This window comes from Telopea speciosissima, chromosome 10, assembly GCF_018873765.1.
Source record: "Telopea speciosissima isolate NSW1024214 ecotype Mountain lineage chromosome 10, Tspe_v1, whole genome shotgun sequence".
In the NCBI taxonomy this organism is placed as follows: domain Eukaryota; kingdom Viridiplantae; phylum Streptophyta; class Magnoliopsida; order Proteales; family Proteaceae; genus Telopea; species Telopea speciosissima.
In genome coordinates this window covers 49,569,788-49,590,834 of record NC_057925.1, presented here as the reverse complement: position 1 = coordinate 49,590,834, position 21,047 = coordinate 49,569,788, and the positions used below count along the sequence as shown (strand labels likewise).

The window sequence follows — 21,047 nt, the reverse complement described above, 5'->3', positions numbered from 1 at the left end:
GATATACCTCTATCCTTCCAAACCATGTTTTCGAAGCTAGTAAAGCTCAGTGTGCCACATAAAATTCTCATGTCAAAGTGTTGCTGAAGAAATGTGTGTAGTCTACCACACAGCCTAGATAAGTGTTGTCATTAGCTATCCGAAGGTACCCTATCCTAGGATATAGAAGAGGCGATTGTGATGGGAATAATGGGATCGATCCACTACTATTGCCATCTTGCAAGTATGATGCAAGTAGGATGCTAATTGACATCTCTGGAAAGTTTTCCGTCGAAATAAAGTGGTAAAAGCTCAAAAATATGCTCACCACTGGTTTCCCTGTTTCCCGGTCGAGATCTTTCCCCTTTTAAACATGGGTTTGATCCACATCTCGGTCGAACCGAGATCTCGACCGAGTCCGTGTAACTTTGTATTTCGCCTCCCATCTCGACTCGTTAATTGAAAAAAACGAGTTTTAAGCGAAATCTCGCCGAGTTCTTGAACCATGTTCTTGAGACATACCGTATCATATTCTTTGGGGACCAGGTGGATCCAACTCCTCAAAGCCCGTACCTGATCCATATTCCCAAGCCTATGTAGCATTCATCATGCGGTTGTTTAATTTGCGTAACGGATAGCTTTTGTTTCAGACAATGTAATGCGATATGTTAGTTCCATGCAAGGTATATTTCATGTGGTTGATGAACTGCTTTTCCAGGAAGAATGTAATAAGGTACTCACAATGAAGCAGGAGATTGGAGCCTTAGATAAAAAAATAAAGTGTATAATTGAATTCTTTCATGATTGTGATGCTTGTCACATAAAAGGAGAACTGAGCTATGATGAGACTGTAGCATTTGTTAACGATAATCTGAAGAAGAGAACATGCTGTAATTTTATTCGCCAGGACCTGCAGGTTCACCACTATAACTTTGTTTTTTGTCTCAGAGTACAATAGAGATGTTGTAAGAGACTGAGACTTGTTTGCTTTGTCATGAATCATATCAGCTATGGAGTGTGGATGACCTGGGGAGAGAGAGTGGTCATCACAACATTGCTCTCAATTATCATAATTTCCTCTTCCAAAGGTTGCTTTCTTTATATTAATTCTTTTATCTGTTGAAAGTTTTAGCTTAATGTCACTCTGCATAATTCTTGCATTTTTTCTTGGCTTTGATATCTGACAGGTTTACGATAACTACTCGTCCCATAAAAAGTATAGTTACTATGAACAAATTGAATGAGGCTGCTATTATAAAGGTAATGGAGTAATCCGTCGCCCTAAGCTTCTTGAATCATAACCTGTTGCTCTTCGTAATAACAGATACCTTTTTGGTCAAGTTAGGCCTTCCCAAATATTAATGCCAGCACAGCCTTCACGTTTGTGTTCAATGTTGATGCAACTGGCAAGCATAGGAGCCCACAACAGTTGGCTGAAGAAACACAGGTAAAGTTTCTCTCTAGCTAGACTTTTTTGTTGGGGATAAATTAAACTTGGGGCCTCTAATGTTTGGTGAAATTGCAAGGGGCCCCTCATGTTTTAGAAACTATGGTGGGTGTTCCTAATGTTCATGGAAACTAGGATCAGTGTCCAGTTGGTAGACTAAAATTAATCCAGATCATGAGATATGCTTACATAGCTTTTCAATTTTTTGAATATGATTAATCTACCCGGCCAAAAGAACCCTTTGAACTTTCAACCGCTTGGTTAGAAATAATGATCAAGAAGTCTTGGTAGGAACTACGAACAGAGACTAATATAATTACTTCGGAGCTTAATCACCTTATCGTCACTCTGCATAATTCTCAGTTATCATAATTTCCTATTCAATACAGATATAACAAGAACATATGTACAGAGACTTGGACTAACTTCAGTCTAGTTGGAGGGGGGACCTTCATTGTAGTTTCCCTGAACTTAGGTAACCCCAACTGTAGTTTTTGAAACATGACGGACCTGGATTGTAATTTCCCCAGATGTTGGGGACCCCAAGTGTAATCCAGCACTTTTTTTTGGCACGTAGAATATCCATATTTAATTCTCTATTTCTAATGCCTAAATATTCTCAGATTTGTTATGCACAAATCTTTTATATCAATATGCTTAACCCACAGCTGTAATGGAATAGACTGAAACAAGAAATTGTAATTGTTAGCGTTGTTGATGAAGTGAATTATGGAATTACAGTGGTTTAACCTACAGCTCAATAGCTTGTATTATAGAGTGTTTTAAATACTACCAAGCATATTGGAAGATGATAACCTCAGTTTCACAGTTCAGTCTGTTGTTATTATCATCAATATGATCATGGTTATATTTATTATTATTTGTAGGGGAAAGTGTTTCCTGTGGGGGAGTGTGGCCCTGCGTGTGTGCCGAAGCATCAACAAGTGCATCATTTTTCATTTCATTGGGGGCAGGGCGGTCATTTCACCCCCTATGTGTCTGGGGGCAGGTGCTACGCTCCCCCACAGAAACCATTTTCCCTAATTGTAATGTTGTTGTTGTTCTTTCTGTGCTTCGAGCATGATTAAACAAATTGTTGTGTGTGTGTGTGTGTGTTTGGTATCAACAAATTACTGTGTTGTGTGAGGGGAAAGTATTTCTGTTCTTTTCTTGCATAAAAATGACTGCCTTCCATTCATCATTTTGTAATAATGAACTTAATGTGAATAAAAGAAAGGAAAAACATCTGTATAAAGCACATCCGTTTGCTGCTTATGCAGATTGCCAGCTCTCTTTTGGGTAATCTGTTAGATGTGATTGAAGAAGTACGGGCCGCTTGCATAGAGCTTCCAGATCTAATCCATTCAAGTTTCCAGTCTCCCTGTGGTAAAATAATTCTCTTCTATTTGTTTCCTAGCTTGGGATGAAGATTTTGTTTCATATTCCTCTCAAGGACTATAAGACATGGTTTTGTTTGAAATTTTCATAACAAGATTGATGATTTGGTACTGGACCAAATATGAAATCACTAAGATGAATTGGTTTTACATTCATTGAGCCATGTATGATACATGTTTTTTTTTGTTGGGGGGGGGGGTTGTTGGGAGCAGAGTGGAAGATCAAGGTCATCTTTATATATTATGGGGAAATGGGTGGGGGATGAATTTCAGCCTGACTTGGGGGGGGGGGGGAGCAATTGGGCTTTGTATTTACTACTGTTGTAATATGGGTACAAGGTTATATTTGTCCATTAAGGTTTAGTTGGTATTGCTCTAAGGATATATTTGTAACTTGTACTTCATAAGGTTTATTATACATAAAGAGGGCTTGTGTCTCATTGACATAAGTTCAATTCCCCAAATCCATCATGGTATCAGAGTGAGAATTGACATTGGGATTCGAACGCTAATGTGCTTGCCCATAAAACGCTAAACTCACCACCGCCGCCGCCTCTCCCTCTCTCTCGGTTTCATCGCCACCACCCACCACCGGCACCCTCTCTCTTTCTCAGTTTCACTGTCAGGCACCGTTGGTCACCACCGCCGCCTCCTCTCTCGATTTTACCACCAGCCACCACCTCCACCTTCTTCTGCCGCCGCTGCCGCTAACCACCACTTCCACCTTGCCCATCTATCTTCTTTTCCCTTGGTGGTGATCTGTTTCCCACCAAGGGATCTCTCCATTCTTATGATCTAAATCTCCCTTTGTTTTTTGGAGATTTTTATATGGTAGGATTCCTTTCGTTGTTACCCATCTCTCTGTGATCAGCAGCTATGTCGGACATGTCGACTGCAAGACAGGAAGGAATAGTCCTACAGCGTGAACGCAACTTTCTTTCGTTCCCTATAAGCTCCGTCAAACTCGATGGGAGTAAGTACCTGATGTGGTCTCGATCCTGTTCGCTCACTGTGGGTTCCCGTGGTCTCTGGCCACCTTACAGGGGATTCTGTGAAGCCTGATGCTGTTGGTCCTTCTCAAATCAAATGAGATACTGACAATTGTCTTGTTATGTCGTACCTCCTCAACTCTATGGATCCTACCATTGCCCAGGGGTATCTTCTTCTAGACACTGCTGCCAAAATCTGGAAGGCTGCAAAGGAAACCTATTCCCAGGTTGGAAATGATGCGTAGTGCTATGAACTCCGGAAGAAGACCCATAACATGCAGCAGAAAGACCCATCTCTGTCTCAGTATTACTCTGCTATGCGAGGTTTTTGGCAGATATTGGATTTTTATGGAAGTTTTCTGCTACTTGCGATACAGATACTGTTGCGTTTCGAAAGTGGGAAGATAAGCTTTGTGTGTACGACTTTCTTGCTGGTCTGAATATGGAATTTGATCAGATTAGGGCTCATGTTCTTAATCGGGATCCTTTTCCTACTCTTGAGCAGGCGTATGCCATGGTACAATCTGAGGACAGCTGCCATACTGCTATTGTCTTTCCTGTGCCTATGGAACGTTCAGCCCTTTACACTGGCTCAAGCACTCCATCTTGTGGGAACTCTTCCCATGGGAATGTTATTCGTGGTAATGATAATTCTTCCCTTCTTCTTCCTTTCTTCCATCTTCTGCATATATATCAGTCATCTTCTCATTCCAGGTACAGTTTCTGCTACCTTTCTCTTTTCTTCTTTGACGTCACTTGCTGTTCTGTTTTCTGGGTGACACCATCAGCCCTATATTGCTGGTTCGATCTCCTTGGAGCCTCCCTCTTTCGTTTTCAAAATTTGGGAGTTACATCCCTACCCCCTTAGGAGAGCCTAACCCTGTTTCCTCAGTCCCAAAAGGTTTCTCTGTGGAGAGTTTCATACCAGCAACCGAACCCAAGACTCAACTACCTCCTGGGATGCTTATCGAGTTTGGGTTGTCTTTCTTTTTCTCTGATTGAATTGTTGAAGGTTAGCATTCAGAAGGGATCGTCATTACCAACATCTCCCTTCAGTTTCTGGTCCATCGAAGCCTTCCTGAGAGAGCTCTCCCGCCATCACTCCCTTTTCCCTTTCCACTGTTCTGTTTAAAGCATTAGAAGACGACCTCTCCAACCCCCCTTCCCACGATTCTTTAACCCTTCTATTTTATTTTCTTAGCTTCCCATAATGCCCCCCCCTCTTTCCCTCTATCTTCTCATATCCTTTCTTTTAATTTTGTTCCAAGTCTAACCATCATTAATAAATATAATTCCTACTCTGTGTCCTATCCTATTGAGCTATCAATACCATCTCAAATTCTGATTATTTACAATCCTGCCACTTCCCCTTGCAATATTTACAATACTGCCATTTCTTTTAGTTGTGGCACCATGGATTGTTTGGGCAGAGGCCCACAGGCGATCCAATAAGGGTCAACCCAACCTGGATTGCACCAGGTTTGATAGAGGAGCCTTGGGTGACTCCAATGGGCCTGGTCTCAACTCCATCCGAGCTTTGATGAGAGAGAAACACTGCTAGAACTCAGGACCGGTGGTAATCCCGGTTTGGTTTTTTGTTTTTGTTTTTACACCACCTTCTCAGCATTAAAACTTCATCAAGGTGACTTCTAGTTGATGGGTAAACAACTCTTCTTACATGGACAGCCTCTATTGGAGCCAAGGAACTAAAACTCGGAACTCGACCAGGTTTCGACCCTGGGAAAAACCGAGTTGACTTGAGATATCTCGAGATCTCGGTCGAGTTGGTGCATTTTTTTTGCCAACTTGAAATCTGGTTTCGGTGGGTTTTAGACTTAGTTTGGGTCTGAAACTTGGTACTCAACCTATTTTAGGCCATTTAAACACAATGACACTATCAGATTTTGCAAAAACAAAGTCTAAATAGTAGTTTCACTTAGTGGGTGTTGGAACCGCTTCCTCCAAAAGGCCAACCTTGTAGGAAAGGGAGGAAACAATATGTATATCAAACAGGAGCTCTAACACGAGGGACTATCCAAAGGGGGACACAGGTGGATAAATAATTCAACACCTGCTCGCTCCCAGGGGGACTCGACACCGTGACCCCTGCCTGCTCTAATACTATGTTGGAACCGCTTCCTCCAAAAGGCCGACCTTGTAGGAAAGGGAGGAAACAATATGTATATCAAACAGGAGCTCTAACACGATAGACTATCCAAAGGGGGACATGGGTGGATAAATAATTCAACAGTGGGACACCAGGACAGACACAAGACAAATACTTATTTATGCCTAGCATCATTTAAGTAAATGAAATTGTATTTCATTTACTTAAGATATCATTCATAACTAAGCAAATACCCCCTATTTGAATCCAATAAAAATAGTTAAAAAATCAAATTTCAAAAGGAAAAAAAGTCAACCCCCCAGTTCAAGAACAAAAAAAATGGATTTTCGGCGGTAGATGCAATTTTCAACTTTCTAATACTGGGGTTTTTCTCAAATCAAAAAATTCCATAAACTTTAATATGGTAAAACATTGCTAAAAACAAAAAGTGCGGTAAAATATACATTTGTTTTGATGTCCCAAAAAATAATTTTCATTCAGAGCAATTTTGGCAGCATTCACACACACCAAATTAAGTTTGACCGGTATATATCTCCTTCAATTAGTTCAATATGAATTAGATTTAAGCAATCTTGGATTTGTTGGAAAGCTTTCAAAACAAAGGTTTGCATAAATTAAGTTAATGAAATACAAATACAAAAACATTTACTTCAATGATATTAGACATAAATAAGTGTTTGTCCTGGTTTCTGGCATAAATAAGTGTTTGTATACCAAGGTTTGCATAGATAGGTGTTTGTATACATAGATTTCCCACTGAGATCTCGTCGAGCAAGGTTTGCATAGATAGGTGTCTGTATACATAGATTTCCCACCGAGATCTCATTGAGATCTTGAGATCTGGCACTCATATAAAGGAGTTTGGGCCGAGATTCTTGAGATCTCGCTCGAGTTGTTGCACTTTTTGTTTCGTATGCCATCTCATCTTGACCCTGGGAAAAACTGAGATCTCGCGAGTTTTAGTTCTATGATTGGAGCCCTTTATTCTTCTAGGGTTCCAACAAAAGGCCCAATGAAGAAGGAGGTTCTTTGCCAACTCTCAACCATGCTCTGATACTAAGTTAAAGTTTAAAGTAATGGAAGAGAGCAAGAGAAGAGGAGAATGAGAGGTAGGAGAGGAAGAAGGAGAAGAAGAAGAGGAAGATGTATGATAATGACTTGGGGAGGGAATCAGTTTCTCCCTTATATTCACTTACTTGCTTATAATATGGGCAATTACAAAAATACCCCATACTAATTGTTGATGTATACATTTAGGCTGCCCTTTCCCTAACTGTTCGAGTTTTTAGGTGAAATAGTAGTGAACATGGTATCAGAGCAGGGAGGTCAAGTGTTTGACTCCTGGGAAGTGCATTGAAAGAGTTTTCCCGACATTTCTTCTCCCTCAGTGCCGCCCGAAGGAAATGCTGCGTGAGCTCCACGTGCAAGGACCACGGGGTCTTGGCCTGCACATGTGGGGGAGTGTTGATGTATACATTTATGCTGTCCTTCCCTAACAGTTCAAGCTTTTAGGTGAAATGGTAGCGAACATGTAAGGTAACCTAGGGAGGAAAGAGGAAAATACTGTACAAGATAATGGCATAGTATCCTAAATACCCTATTACATGATCTCTAACAGGATTAATGGGCTTACTAAAAACCCATATATGGGGCCCAAATGTGGGCCTGCCTAGGACTCAATTTGATGGACTTATGCTGCATTAACATTGCTTAAAGAACACTTGAAATATGATTCGTACCATGACTAAAACTTGTCTAATCCTAGTACAACTCGAACCCTACCTATTTGACAATAGTATACATAAAATAGCATTAAAAAAAATCCTAAACTGACTTGGAATTAAAGACTAACAGCAATCTGAGAAGTCAAAATAAATCTTATTTACTACCACTCATCATCATCACCATTAACATAGCCTTATCCCAACTAAATGGGGTTGGCCACATGGAACAGGGCCTAATCTATGCATGTCTTTCCTTACCACTTCTCCTAAGGTTATTTTAGGCCTACCCCTAATTCTTTTAGAGCCTTCAATCTGAATCAAATCACTCCTCCGTACTAGGGTGTCTTTAGGCATACGCTGGACATAGCTGTGCCATCTCAAACGACTCTCACATAGCTTATCTTGGATCGGGGCTACACCCAAACTAGCTTTGATGTGGTCATTCCTTACTTTGTCCTTCTTAGTCTTGCCACACATCCATCTCAACATCCTCATCTCTGCTACACTGAGTTTATCAATATGACGTTTCTTAACTGTCCAACATTCCGCGCCATGCGTCATAGTAGGATGTATGATAGTCCTATAAAATTTTCCTTTAAGCTTTAAATGGATACGTCGATCACACAACACTCCGAATGCACCTCTCCACTTCATTCATCGTACTTTAATCCTTTGGGCCATATTATCCTCTATATTGCCTTCTTTATGTACTATCATGCCCAGATATCTAAAATAATCACTTTGAGGATTCTTCTTTATGTACTATCATGCCCAGATATCTAAAATAATCACTTTGAGGATTCTCCTTCTCCCCAATATTCACCACCTCATTATCTGTCCTAGTGTGGCTAAAGTTACATACCATATACTCCGTCTTAGTTCTACTGATTTTAAGACTCTTTTATTCCAAGGTTGATCTTCAAACCTCCAACTTGGCGTTAATCCTTGCTTTTGTCTCATCCACCAAAACAATTTCATCAGTGAAAAGCATAGACTAAGGAACTTCATCTTGAATATCCCTGGTTAAATCGTCCATGATGAACGCAAACATATAAGGGCTTAAGGCTGATCCTAGATATAACCCAATGGTAATTGGGAATTCACTGCCTTGATTCCCCTCACAGTTCTTATGTTATTCACCACATCTTCATAAGTTGGGTTTTAGGTTAGAGATGTAAGTAAGAGAAGGAGGAGAAGTTGAAGGAGAAGGAGATGAGGAAGAGAGGAAGAAGAGAATGGAGAGAGAGATATTTCGGTTGTGAATCACTTATGTGTGGGAGATCTCTCCACACCTATATTACTTCATTAATAGAAAAAGAGAATATTACATACTCCTCCCTAGGGAGGTAAAAGATAAAAAGGTAAAACATAGAAAATACAAATTGGGGCAACTAGACAAAAGGCTAGTTCCTAAACTACTCTTATCACATCACTTCTAACAACTCTAACACTCCCCCTCAAGCTGGAGAATAAATGTCATGCATTCCTAGCTTGCATAGAAGAGTACCAAACTGAGTAAAGGTAAGAGCCTTGGTGAAGATATCCGCCAGTTGATCACTAGTCTTCACAAAAGGAGTACAAATACAACCAGAGTCTATTTTTTCCTTGATAAAGTGTCGATCCCTTTCAATGTGCTTGGTCCTGTCATGTTGCACCAGATTGTGAGCAATACTGATGGCAGCCTTGTTATCACATTAGAGTCTCATAGGGCCTTCAGTGTCAAATCCTAGTTCCTGAACAAGTCTTTTCAACCATATGAGTTCACACACTCTATGAGCCATAGCACTAAATTTTACCTCTGCACTGGATTTAGCTACAACATGCTGTTTTTTGCTTCTCCATGTAACCAAATTACCTCCCACAAAGGTACAATAGCGGAGGTAGATCTCCTGTCTGTAATAGATCCAGCCCAATCGGCATTAGTGAAACCTTCTACTCTCAAGTGATTGTGTCTTGCATACAACAGTCCTTTCCCTGGAGAAGACTTCAAATATCTGAGAATGCGATACACAACATCCAAGTGGCCACTCTTGGGGGCATGCATGAATTGGCTCACCACTCCCACTGCATAAGAGATATCTTGGCGTGTCATAGAGAGATAGATAAGCTTTCCCACTAGCCTTTGGTACTTTCCTGCATCAACAAGAGAATGACCACAATTTTCTCCTAGTTTGTGATTCTGCGCAATAGGAGAATTTGTTGGTTTGCAGCCTAACATCCTTGTCTCTGTCAATAAATTAAGGGCAAACTTCCGGTGACATATGTTGATTCCTCTCTTGGTCCTTGATACTTCAATTCCTAAGAAATACTTTAAGGGACTCAGATCTTTGATTTTAAACTGTTGAGCCAAGTAGATTTTCAGTTTGTCTATCTCAGTTGTATCATCTCCCGTGACCATAATATCATCAACATAGACAATGAGGGCAATGATGGTACCATTGCCCCGCTTGGTAAAGAAAGTGTGGTTAGCTTGGCTCTAGGAATATCCATTCTTCAAAATAGCCTGCCGGAAGCGCTCAAACCATGCCTTTGGTGACTATTTGAAGCCATACAGTGCCTTCTTGAGGAGGCACACTTTCCCTTCAGTTGAAGGCATTTTGAAGCCTGGTGCAGTTTGCATGTACACTTCCTCTTATAAGTCGCCATGAAGAAAAGCATTATTCACATCTAACTGATATAATGGCCAATCTTTATTGGCAACCAATAATAAAAAAACTCTTATAGAGTTGTGCTTAGCCACAGGAACAAATATCTCCTGATAGTCAATTCTATAGACTTGACTGTACCCCTTGGCCACTAACCTTGCTTTGTATCTCTCAATAGTACCATCAGATTTATACTTAATTGTGTAGACTCATCTGCACCCAACTGGGACACGTCCCCTGGGAAGATCCACCAATTGCCAAATACCATTATTCTCAAGTACCATCATCTCCTCAGACATAGCTTGTCTCCACTTTGGGTCAAACATAACATCAGTAACATTCCTGGGAATAGAAGCAGTAGAGTGAACAGCAATAAAGGCATGACCTGTAGGAGAAAGAGCATCATAGGAAACAAACTGGGCTATAGGATTAGTACAAGCTCTTTTCCCTTTTCTAACAACAATGGGAAGGTCTAAATCAGATGGAGGAGAAGGGATGTCACCTGATTGAGGAAACTGAATCTCAAGATGTGGATCTGGATCCAAAGAGGACTCTTGGCAGGTCTTCTTTCCTTTATTATGTAAGCCTTCACCTCTTGTGTATTTAATGTGGTAATCCTTCTCCTTACCAGAACCACTTTCAATTGGTACCAATTCTGTATTCACATCCACATCCACAGTCCTGTGATTTTTAATGTCAAGCACAAAAGGAGAGATAGGTAGAGGAGAATGAAGTAAATCAGCAGCATGTTCACTTCCACAATTCTCCCCCTGAAGAGGATGCTGAGAAGGGGCAAAGAAAGGGACAGACTCATGGAAGGTGACATCTTTGGAGCTAAGGCATCGGTGAGAAGATGGGTGATAGCACTTGTAACCTTTGGTAGTAGAAGAGTACCCAAGAAAGAGACACTTGAGAGCTTTGGGATCAAGTTTAGTGCGAGTGGATTTGTTAACATGCACATAACAAACACAGCCAAAGACTTTAGGAGGAAGAGAGAAAGCAGAAACCTGTGGAGATAAGATTTCTAAGGGAGACATGAAATCAAGAAGTTTGGTAGGCATTGATGAGAAAGGAAGCAGTGAGAAGAGTTGCAGACCAGAAGGTCTTGGGAACATGCATGCCAAACAAGAGACTACGGGTGACCTCCAATAAATGACGATTTTTCCTCTCAGCAACCCCATGTTGTTGGGGTGTGTCAACACACGTTAGTTGATGGATAATGCCATTATTAGTAAAGAAGGTTTGGAGGCCACGGAGCATGTATTCTCCCCCTTTATCAGATCGAACAATTTTGATTCGAGTATCAAATTGAGTAAGAATCATTTGATAAAAATTCTGAAATGCAGTTCAAGCATCACTTTTATGTTTCATAAGAACAGTCCAAGTGGCACGAGAAAAATCATCAACAAATGACACAAAGTAACGATAGCCAAATAAAGAGGTAGTAGGGGAAGGTCCCCAAACATCAGCATGCACAATATGGAAAGGAGCAGCAGTTCTATTACCATGATATGGATAAGAAGAACGACAGTGTTTGGCAAACTCACATGGTTCACATTGAAAAGCAAGAGAAGAAGCAATAGAAGAAAATAAATGAGGTAATTGTTTCCTCATTACAACAAAAGATGGATGGCCAAGACGACGATACCATAACATAACAGACTCCACAAAACTACTATCATTACGTCCACACACATAGGACTGAGTTATGGGCAAAAAAGATTAAAAAAGGTAAAGGCCTTGCTCCTCACGTCCACTACCAATAATCTTCTTCGTCACCAAATCCTAAAAAAGACAGTGAGAAGGAAAAAAGGTGACACAACAGTTCAGAGATTTAGTTAAATGACTCATAGATAGAAGATTAAGAGTAAGGTTAGGGACATGAAAAACAGAAGTAAGAGATATAGATAATGTAACAGGGATACTGCCCTTACCAGAGATAGAGGAAAGGGAGCCATCAGCTACCCTAACCTTATCCTTACCACAACAAATGGTATAGGAATCATGATAATGAGACGTACAAGTCATATGGTCACTGGCACCCGAATCAACGACCCAAGACTGGGCTGCAGTAGAAGCTGAGGTGGAGACCTGCAAAGCTGAGGAGGAAGAGGAACTGGCCACTGTAGGTGTAGGAGATGTGGTCAGCTATGACATGAGCTGGTGAAACACTACATCCACCAAAGTGGAGTCATCATGTGTGCTAGGTGGGTACTCCCCAACATCGGCCTCAGTCATCACAGAGTGTGCTCGAGCTCCCCCTCTACGGCCACCACGAGTACTACTAGCACCACCTCATGTACCAGGAGGACGGCCATGAAGAGTCCAACACCTGTCCTTAGTATGTCCAGATCTCCCACAATGATCACATTTAAACCTGTCTCTACCACCTCCACTAGTACCACCAGTCTCAGCTACTCTGTCTTCCCTATGTTTAGGCCCTTGGCCTCTACCACCTCCACGGGTGTCCCTAAAAGAACTAGAGTTGAGAGCAGATCTCTCAAGGGATTGTGCTGGTGTTGGTTCCATAACAATACGTCGAGTCTCCTCACTCTGTAAATAGCTGCAGACCTCATCAAGAGATGGAAGAGGGGACCGGCCTAAAATCTGGAGCATGATGGGTTCATAATCAGGGTTTAGGCCACCAAGTAAAATGAAGATACACTCCTTTTCAAGAACACGATACACCTTAGCTTCATCCGCTGGGTTGATCAATTGGAGGTCCCTGTAGTGATCATACTCCTCCAAAAGACTAATATAGGCATTGTAGTACTCAGAAATGGTCTTGTTACCCTGCGTCATTGCATTAATTTTTTGGTGAAGCTGATAAACCTTAGCGAAGTCACCCACCCTAACAAATGTCTGGGAGACACTGTCCCAAAAGGTTCCCTTTGCTCCTAAGGGAAAGCTTCTCTGAGTGGGACCAATCCAAATAATTGGTGTTATCTAATTTCACAATCGAGATCTGTGGGTGTGAGTTCTCAAAGGCAAACTGAGGGGCTGCCGGAGTAGGTTGTTAATCATTTGAGCCAAGCCCAAAGACATCAGATTCAGCCATATTGTAGGGATAAAAAAGGCACTTAACCATACACAAGAATTTCCAAACAAAGTGGGGAGTACACACTCAACCCAAATAAGGATTCCAAACACAAGAAATAAATTCCAGCAGAAAAAAAACAGGTAAAATCTGGACAGAACTTCACCCAACACCTTTCAAGAAGCAACACCCACTCAAACAAGCTGTAGGACCTCAAACAAAGGTGTCCGTAATCACTTCTCAACCAAGGAAGAAGTCCATGGTACACAAATGCAAGAAAAAAAGAGGTTGCAGCAGTCACGGTTTTACCTGGGCAGAAAAGAAGCCCCACAAAAGTGAGCTGTGCTCAACCAAGAGAACCCTTCATCAAAGAGGCATACATGGGGCATAAAGAGTACCCTTGTACGATCCTAATGAGCTGTTTCAAGCTCCAAACCCATGCCGAGAAGAGAAGAGACAGGAGCTGCAACTTTGAGCTGGAGGGAACCCTAGGTGCTGCTTGGTTAGCTTCAAAAACTTCAATGGAGCTTCAATACAGCTCAAGGATCATCTTCAAACACTTAAATAGGTTGTATAAAATCTATTTCATCTCTCTACAGCTAGTTGTTTACATAGGAGCCTCTTCTTTGAAATCCCTTGTGTCCTAGGATTCCAAAGAGAGGAAAAGAATAGGGAAAGAGGGTTGATACGACTCTCAAACCTAAAGCTCTGATACCGAGTTGGGTTTTAGTTAGAGATGTAAGTAAGAGAAGGAGGAGAAGTTGAAGGAGAAGGAGATGAGGAAGAGAGGAAGAAGAGAATGAAGAGAGATATTTCGATTGTGAATCACTTGTGTGTGGGAGAGATCTCTCCACATCTATATTACTTCATTAATAGAAAAAGAGAATATTACATACTCCTCCCTAGGGAGGTAAAAGATAAAAAGGTAAAACATAGAAAATATAAAATGGGGCAACCAGACAAAAGGCTAGTTCCCAAACTACCCTTATCACATCACTTCTAACAACTCTAACACTTCATACATATCTTTAATTATATCCACATATTTACATGCTACTCTTCTCTGTTGTAGTATCTGCCAGATTAACTTTCTAAGGAATCGGTTGTAAGCCTTTTCTAGGTCAATAAAGACCATATGGAGATCCTTCTTCCCCTCTTTATATCTTTCCACGACTCAATATAGGCCAATTAAAGTAGCCCATTACAAAGAAAATTTGAAAACCCATTGGACCAGAGGCGCAACATGTATATAACCTGATCCAAAGTTCACTTTGGCTTAAATAAGCCCTTTTCTGTGATCTTCCTGCATCATGAATTGTTTTGTTGATACATTGTACCAATCCAGTCGGCAAAACTGGTTCAATGCTGTGCTAGGTTTCTGAACATTAGTTTTAACTACATAAAATAGTTAAGTAGTGCGTGTAAGTAAACTTTCAAGCCAAGGGGACTGAGTCTGATATGAAAAGGAAAAGTTTTAGTGGTGAAGTATAACAGGTGGTAAATTAGTTTTTAAAAGTAAATGGGGTAAAGGGTGAATGCTGAGGTTAGAGTTTTAACTTGGTTGAATCATTACGTTATATAATGCAGGGCAGATGGAAAAAGATTTAAATTTTAAGAAAATTTGAATATAACGATTGAAGGTCTCCCCGAAATCCAGGTTAAGTGATGGAATCTAGGGTTTTAGATTGCATGTGGTTATGTGGTTGAAGTGGAAGTTGGAATTGGAAAAAAACATTAGGGGTAGCTAGGTAGGTTGACGTTTTTGGAGGTTGAATAAATTACTACTGAAATCTCCAGACCAAGGCTGGGAAATATTCAGCTTCTCTTATTGGTTGTGGGTTATGGGAGGAGATATAGCTATTAAGTTTAGTTTGGCGATGGTCTTACTGACAAAATATCATTTGAGAAATTTGGGCTTAATTAATAGAATATAGCATTGGTACAAGTAAAAGGATAAAAAAAATATTATGATATTAGCCCTGGCTTTAAGGCCTTATCACACTTTACATGCTTTGAGGTCCATGCTACTGAGCCAAGTCCTAAGACCTGAGGCCTTGCAGTACTAGGTACAAGCAGCAAAACATTCTTGTCAACTTTCACTTTACAAAGTAGAATATCTGGTACAAGTAAAAGGATAAAAAAAATATATTATGATATTAGCCCTGGCTTTAAGGCCTTATTACACTTTAAATGCTTTGAGGTCCATGCTACTGGGCCAAGTCCTAAGACCTGAGGCCTTACAGTACTAGGTACAATCAGCAAAACATTATTGTCAACTTTCACAGTTGAATCAATCTCATTGATGGTTCTGTACTCTGTCATTCATCTAATTCCCTAGAAGCAAAAGAATTTATAGAAATTTCAAGATGTTGTATTTTTATTTATAATTCCAAGCAAGTTGACTTTTCTCTTTTTCTTTTTTGGTGGATGGGATTGTATCCTACAAAATTGAAAATGTGAACATGAAAATAAAATTTTGGTCTGGCTTATTTATTTGCAGTTGAAGAGCTCAATTTGCATCTGTGTTTCATTCATTTCAAGACTGGTATAAAGGTGATTCTGATGCTTGACATGACTTGCATGAATCGGTAAGCCCCATCTGCTCTAGCTAGCGCATAACCTGCAGATAAATTTTGTTGCAGGATTGCTACCTTATTGAGATAATATACATAATGTATGCCTGTAGTGTACAATGAAAAAACTTGGGATGAAGAAGATATAATGTGAAGGAATACTTGTTTCTCTGGTTAGCTCCTCCACTCTTGAGGGTTTACAGTTTGTGGGTCATTAGAAATACAGGAGTTGGAACATAATTTGGGTTATGATCTTGTGGCCTAAATACTGAGGCTGATTAGAATTTTAATGAACTGATAGTCCTAATGATCTGGATGAAAATTGGTGGGTTCCTGATACTAGTATCTGTATCATGTAGAATAACCTTAGGGATAGACACTAACTAGCTTGGGAGTCTTGGTTCCTCTAAGAACCCCTGTTGGGTTGGGAGGGGGGGTGACCTGACCTTAACCTTGGGTTTTACTTGGCCAAACTCCTAACCAATCTGAACCTGTAGTCAACCATTACCTGTTCAGGCCACTACTGCTTGTGTCAGAACTGGTTGGATTTGACAACTCCAGGGATAATCTACATGTCAAATTTGGGCTCCCATCTGAACCATATGACCCACCATGCATTGATCTTTTACCCTTGTATGTTCAATGGTCAACTAATGTTGAGTTTTTTACCAGCTTTTGAGCATTATCTCCATGAGGAATTGGTTGGTTGAAGGCTTGAAGCTTACCGCATTGATAAATGATGTGTTGACAAAACTTGCATGCCAACATGGCAGATTTATTATTGGACTTTGGAGTAACGGGTTGTTATTGTTATGATCATCCTTATTGCTTTGGCTGTCAGTTAGGTGGTCTATAAGAGATATTTAAATATGTTTATGAACATAGTTGTCAAGGTGGTGGAGGGGTGCCTAAGTGCTTAAGCGACAAGGCGGCCGCTTAGGCGACCAAGGCACACAATATAATATTTGGCATACATAAGGGCTGAAGCGTTCAATACCACTAAGGCGACAAACGCCTGGACCCCCAACAATCCACTTGGACAGGCGACGCCTTGATAACTATGTTTATGAATACGGACTTTTGATGGGGGGAGGGGTTAATAACATATAAACATTATAAAATGCTTAGCACTACATATTTATAATGGCTTTGGATGATTTATAATTGTCTACTATATTGCAATTTTTGGCAATCAACATCTGCTGCTGCCATTATCTTTTTTCTTTTATATGGTGGATCTCTGTACCACTTAGGTACACCAGATCATACTCTGAAATTTGGGCTGTTGTCTAGGTCTATGGTATGAGACTTATAAATCCCATGTATTTCTAGACTTCCTATCGGTACAATATCTATTACCTGTCAACGAAGCGGCTAATTGGGGCGGGAACGATGCGTGACGGGCTTTATCATTTCACCCCCCACCTACCATCTCCGGTTGCTTCTTCTGTTGTCCGTGCTCCATCCTCGGCGGTTTGGCACATGCGGCTAGGCCATCCGTCTCCTGATCGCCTTTCGCGTTTATATTCTTTTATTTCTGATGCCTCTAAGCATCTTGCTTCCCCCACCCTTGTGATGTTTGTCATCTGGCTAAACAAACTAGACTCTCTTTTCCGGTTAATAGTCAACATAGCACAACTGCATTTGATCTTATTCATTGTGATATTTGGGGCGGTTATCGTACTGCTTCTCACTCTGGTGCACATTATTTTTTAACCATTGTTGATGATTTTTCGCGATCAGTTTGGATTTATTTAATGCGTGCGTGCAAAATCTGAAACTTATGCACTTCTTACATCCTTTTATGCCATGGTTAAGACACAATTTAATTGTTGCATTAAGACAATTCACACTAATAATGGGATGGAATTTTTCTCCACCCCCATGCTCCAAATTTTTGCCCAACATTTTATAATCCATCAACACTCTTGCGTTGGTACCCCTCAACAAAATGGCATCGTTGAACGTAAGCATCGCCATCTTCTTGAGGTTGCTCGTGCTTTACGCTTTCAAGCCCATTTACCTATCTGTGTTTGGGGGGAATGCATCTTGACTTAGTTGACTGTGGCTTATCTCATCAACCGCCTTCCCACCCCTAACCTAAATGGTAAAACTCCCCATGAATTGCTTTTTCATCGCACCCCTAATTATGATCATCTCCGTGTCTTTGGGTGCCTTTGCGATGCCCACAATCATGCCCCTAGTCATACTAAATTTGACCCCCGTGCAATCCGTTGCATTTTTATCGGTTACCCGTATGGCCAAAAGGGCTACAGTGTCTATGATCTTACCACCCATACAATTTTTGTTTCTAGGGAGGGACGTTTCATTTCATGAGGGTGTTTTCCCTTTTTCCCCTTCTTCCTCTGTTGTTCCCACTGCTCCTACCCCACCCCTTCCCTCCACTGTCCTCCCTTTGCCTCTCCTGGACACTCCCTACCCATCTCATCCTTCACCGTCCCTTCCCCCCACCTCTTCTCCCACCGCTGCTCCCTTCCCCTCCCCACCTACCGATGCCACTTTCCCACTCACGGACACCAACTCCTCACCTTCTTTGCCACCACCTCCTCCTCCTCCCCCTCGCCATTCTTCTCGCACCCATACTGTCCCTTCCCGCTTAAAGGACTATGTTTGCTCTGCTACAGGTTCTCCCCCCGTCATGCAATCATTGACAGGTACACCCCTTTACCCTCTCACTAAATATTTGTCTTTCCAAAATTTTTCAGATTCTCATTTTTCTTTTCTGTTTGCTCTTTCATCTGAACATGAACCTACTTTTAATGAGGCTATGCAACTACCCCACTTGCGTGCCGCCATGGAGGCTGAAATTAATGCTCTTGAACAGAATAACACTTGGTCTTTGTAGCCTCTTCCTGCAGGTAAAAATCCCATTGGGTGCAAATGGGTGTATAAAATCAAATGCAAAGCTGATGGCACCGTTGAGCGCTACAAAGCCCATCTCGTTGCTAAGAGCTATACGCAACAAGAGGGCCTTGACTATACTGACACATTTGCCCATGTTGCTAAGCTTGTCACAGTTTGCAGTCTTCTTGCCGTTGCCGCGATCCGCAGGTGGCATCTCCTTCAGCTTGACGTCAACAATGCATTCCTCCATGGTGATCTCCATGAAGAGGTCTACATGCAGCTTCCTCCAAGGTATTCTAAAAAGGACGAGACTCGTTTTCGCAAACTCAACAAGTCTCTCTATGGCCTTAAACAGGCATCCTGGAATTGGTTCACGACTCTCACATGGGCACTTACAGATGCGGGTTACCGTCAATCCCTGGCCAATTATTCTCTCTTTACCCATTCGGCTGGCACTAGTTACACTGCGGTACTTGTATATGTCGATGACATTATCGTTGCGGGCAATGATATGAAGGCCATTCAGGGTCTTATTGCATTTCTGCAGCTTCGTTTCCACATCAAGGACCTGGGGCTGCTTAAATATTACCTTGGGATTGAGGTCGCTCGTAGTCCTGCTGGCATCTTCATCAATCAACGCAAGTACACTCTGGATATCTTGTCTGAATCTGGCTTACTTGCGGCTACATCGGTTTCCTTTGCTACGGGGTAGCAGCTACGGCTAGATAATAAAACCGGTCCTCTTTTAGATGATCCTTCATTGTATTGCCGTCTCATTGGTCGCCTTATATACTTTACCATCATTCGACCGGATATTACATTTTGTGTCAATACGCTCAGCCAATTCATGCAAGCTCTGCGCAAACAGCATTTGGATGCCGTCATGCGAGTTCTGCACTATCTCAAATCGGGTCCTGGAATAGGTTAATTTTCCTCTGCCAAGAGCTCTCTTCATCTCACAACCTTTTCGGACTCTGATTGGGCTGCCTGCCCATCTACCCGACGCTCTGTCACTGGTTATGTTATTTTCTTGGCACTAGTCCATTGTCCTGGAAATCCAAGAAGCAGAGTACGGTTTCTCGCTCTTCAGCAGAGGCGGAATATTGCTCTATGGCCATTGCAATTTGCGAACTTGTTTGGCTTTGCAGCCTTTTACAGGACCTTGTCGTTTCCCAGTCCACCCCGATGCATCTCTACTGTGATTACTAGGCAGCCCTGCACATCGCTGCTAACCCTGTTTTTCATGAACGTACGAAGCACATCGAGATTGACTGTCATGTTGTCCGGGAACGCCTACAGTCTAGTTGTATCACTACCGCTCACGTTCCTTCCGCTATGCAGCTCGCCGACATTTTTACGAAGCCCCTCGGCCGTGATTCTTTCCATAGTATTCTTTTCAAGTTGGGCGTTTGTGACCTTCACGCTCCAACTTGAGGAGGAGTATTATGTGGTCTCAATTGGGAGTCCTAAGTTCCCATATTTGTGTTGATTACAATCTCTTTGGTAGAGATTGAATCAATCTCTTTAATTTTATTTGTTTTTTTCTTTCCTTATCTCAAGGGATTCAATCCCATATCTTGTATTCTTATTTATATACACTTCACATGTGATAATAAAGCATTCCATATCATTCTCAATTTCTATAATATCTGATAATCCTGACTGTGTTATCACTTGTTTTGGAGCAGCGGATTGTATCCCTCTGATGTCGTCCCTGCTTTTGTATCAACTGACATCCATGGAGTGGAAACACCCGTATCACCACCATTGTCACTGTCATCTGAATTTAAACTTGCTGTAGAAAGACTTAAAGCAGGACATTCAAGGATAATAAGGCTCTGTAGGTGTGTTTCCCAGGTGGTTCAAGCTTCGAGCAGGTATATTTTGTAAACCAATATTGCATTCATTGCCATCAGTGTACTTGGGCTATCTGTTTATGGATTGTATTGCATTCATTGATGCAGAATTATTGTCCAAACATCCCCTATTTGATCTTGCATACAACAGGAAGAAAATGAACGCCTTTGTTCTTTTCCACTACAGTTAAGTCACTAAGTTCTTTGTAAAGGCCACTTGCCACTTGTCACTTTCTTCCCTCACATGGAGCTTTCTGATACAAGTATTTATGCACTTTTTGTATGCCTCTCTGGATGGTGAGGAGCTACATTTTTCTGATGTAGGTGTAGGTTGCTTCTTAACTTTTGCATAAGCACATCAGGGGCCCACTTCTAAATGTTTCCACCTAAGAGATTAATTTGACTGA

At 41.3% G+C, this 21,047-nt stretch overlaps 1 long non-coding RNA gene across 1 annotated transcript; it reads left to right on the top strand.

Annotated features, from left to right (window-relative positions):
- The first annotated feature begins 766 nt into the window (after positions 1-766).
- LOC122643015 lies at positions 767-20,785 on the top strand. Its single transcript, XR_006330143.1, has 4 exons — positions 767-895; positions 988-1,067; positions 15,099-15,104; positions 20,749-20,785. It is a non-coding gene; the product is annotated as an uncharacterized LOC122643015 (long non-coding RNA).
- Positions 20,786-21,047: the final 262 nt, after the last annotated feature.